This window comes from Erythranthe guttata, chromosome 6 (genome assembly GCF_056151865.1).
Source record: "Erythranthe guttata isolate IM_541 chromosome 6, IM_541, whole genome shotgun sequence".
Classification (NCBI taxonomy): Eukaryota; Viridiplantae; Streptophyta; class Magnoliopsida; order Lamiales; family Phrymaceae; genus Erythranthe; species Erythranthe guttata.
In genome coordinates, this window is record NC_142538.1 from 14,478,787 (window position 1) to 14,481,877 (window position 3,091).

Consider the following 3,091-nt stretch of genomic DNA (forward strand, 5'->3'; position numbering starts at 1 on the left):
ACCTCAATTTCACCAATTAACCGATTTTAATCAGGTGCCTCCGTCTGTTTGACCATCAAGAAGGAACGGTCAACGGTTGAATTATGGCTGAATTTGGAAATTTTGTGTGAGGAAATTGCAATAAGGCCCCTATATTATTTTAAAAATTTTTGAACTCCCCTAAAATTTCATCCAACCCTAATTAAGCCACATTTTGACCAACTAACCGATTTTAACCAATGACCCCATTTTTTACCACCGTTGATTATTTTATTTTATTTTTTGTTGAAAAGACTTTTTTTCCGACGTTGACTTTCTTTTTAACTAGGTTGAAGTTTTTTGATTGAGTTTTTTTTGCCGCCATTGACCGATGTTAAATATCATGTTTATTGCGTTTATTTTTTTTTTTTTTTTTTTTATATTGTTGAGTAGCCGGAAAAAATACAACTTAAAAAAAGGTCAAACCAATAACCGACGGGAAAAATAATATCATAAAAAAGTCAAAATAAAAGAAAAATGAAAAAATCAACGACGGGAATTTTTTTAAAAAGAAACATAAAATATCAACTACGGTGTTGGACTTAAAAACAACTGTTCTAGAGTAGTGTTTTTCTCCTTTCCAAATTATTCCACACATGCGTAATTCATCTTCTTTATATTTTTTTGGGAAGAAATTTGAGATGCATAGGCGGTTACACGAAGAAGACATTTGAGAGGAAGAAGTTAGGTATTTGTATGAATTTTTTAAATTGTATTTTGGTCCAAAAATTTTAGATTAAAACTTTGTTAGAAGTTTCAAAAGATGAGGTAACTACTGAATTGTATTGAAACATGTACTGTAGAACCTCGATATGATAATACCATATAAATTAATAACCTCGTTTATATAGTAATTTCTTTTGGTCCCAATTCGGTAAAAATGTACTAAATTATTGGTTCTATAAATAAAATTTTGATAGTCTTGACTGTATAATTTATAGAGGTTTAGTTGTGTTGTCACCAGATTCTGGAGATTAGTTTAAAGAATCCGGTTGATGGTGTAGAAGATTGTCATTTATTTTAATCCATGTTTTTGTTAGGAAATTATTTAGTCCATATCTCCTAGAGATTTTATTGTATATGACTTTATTTATCTCCTTATTATTTGTATTAGATTAGGAATGATACTGTAAAGATTCTTCCCAATCTAATTTAGGTTGCAGAGACCATGAAGGACTCTATTTCCTTTCGATTGATTTTATGACTCAAGTTAGGTTTAGGGCGGTGAATTCCGTTTCTATATAAAGCCCTCATACTCGGATGAATCCCATGGAGCTTTAATCGAAAAATCCCAGTATAAAGGCTTTGAAGGGTGTAGCTGGTGCTGCAACCCTGTATGCACGTCAAGTGTGGCAACAAAACGGGTTTCTTCTACCAAGCCCTAAACAAGATCGGCGTTAAAACATTTCAGGAGAGGTCGATCCGTCGTCTGAAGAGAGTTCAGCATTGGAGGGAGTCCAAGAGTGCGGATGGAGGAACTAATGTGAAGATCAACAAATTCGAGTCGTGTGCAAGAACGACATATAACATAAAAGAGGGAGTCTTTTAGTGCTTTTAGTAAATACAATATTATACACTAAAATCTAAACTAGTAAAATCTTGTTTGCAGGTCCATGTGAATGTATAGTACATTTGTATCCGAACCACATTAAATTTTGGGCAAATGGCAAATAGGCCCATGACAAGGGCACTTAATTAAAAGAGGGACATCCAACTTTTTTGTCTTTCAAATAAATCCAGCCCATTCAAACTTATTTGCAAATAAGGAAAATCCCTTTATATATAACAAAATTACCCCCAATTAACTGAAACCCAATTCAACTCCAATTTCATGATTTACACCCCAATTTAGCCCTATTTCATCAATTAACAAATTTTAAGTTTTTAACCATAATTTCAATTTTGACCCGCCACCACCGGAGACCGCCGGGCGCCGCCGTTGATCGGCGTTGACTTTTTTTTTTTTTTGAAATTTTTTTTCCCTGAAATTTTTTTCCGGCCGGTCAACTGCCGTTAACTTTTTTTTTAGTTTTGTTTTTCTTAAAAAAAATATTTTAATTAATATTATTGTATTGGCTGCTAAATTACTGTCTCCGGCAGTTATTTAACTGTCGGAGACAGTAATTTAACTGTTAATTAACTTTTTTTTTTTCTTCAAAAATATTTTAATTAATATTACTGTATTCGTTGTTAAATTACTGTCCCCAGCAGTTATTTAACTGTCAGAGACAGTAATTTAATTGTTAATTAACTTTTTTATTCTTAAAAAAAATATTTTTAATTAATATTATTATATTCGTTGCTAAATTACTGTCTCCAGGAGTTATTTAACTGTCGGAGACAGTACTTTAACTGTTAATTGACTTTTTTATTCTTAAAAAAAATATTTTTAATTAATATAACTGTATTCGTTGCTAAATTACTGTCTCCAACACTTATTTAACTGTCGGAGACAGTAATTTAACTGTTAATTGACTTTTTTTTTTTTAAATTTTTTTTCTTAAAAAAATTTATTTTAATTAATATTACTGCCTTGGCTGCTAAATTAATGTCTCTAACAGTAATTTAACTGTCTTAGACAATAATATTAATAATATTACTGTTCGGGAAAATAATATTCATAAAAATACTGTTCGAAATGTTCAGACATTTCATAATATGCAGACAGTAATTTAGTAGTCAAGACAGTAATATTAATTAAAAAAAAATTCTAAGAAAAAAAAATTCAAGAAAAAAAAAAGTCAACGCCGGAGACCAGTGGTCAACGGTGGTTAACCAGCCGGAAAAAAATTCAGGAAAAAAAAAGTCAACGCCGGAATCTGGCCGGAAAAAGTAAATTTCAGAAAAAAAAATATTTTCTGAAAAAAAATTTGGGGGTTAATGTGATATATTTGTTTAAATCTGAGTCAATGTGTAATATTAAGGAAGTTAGAGCATAATGGATGGAATTGATAAGAATTATATTATGGAGGGTATTTTAGACTAAAGACATGGGGATAGGTTTAAGTGAGAGACTGTTTTTTTGTGGACCAAAATGCATTTAAGTCCCATGTGTTAGACCTTTTTGCCATTC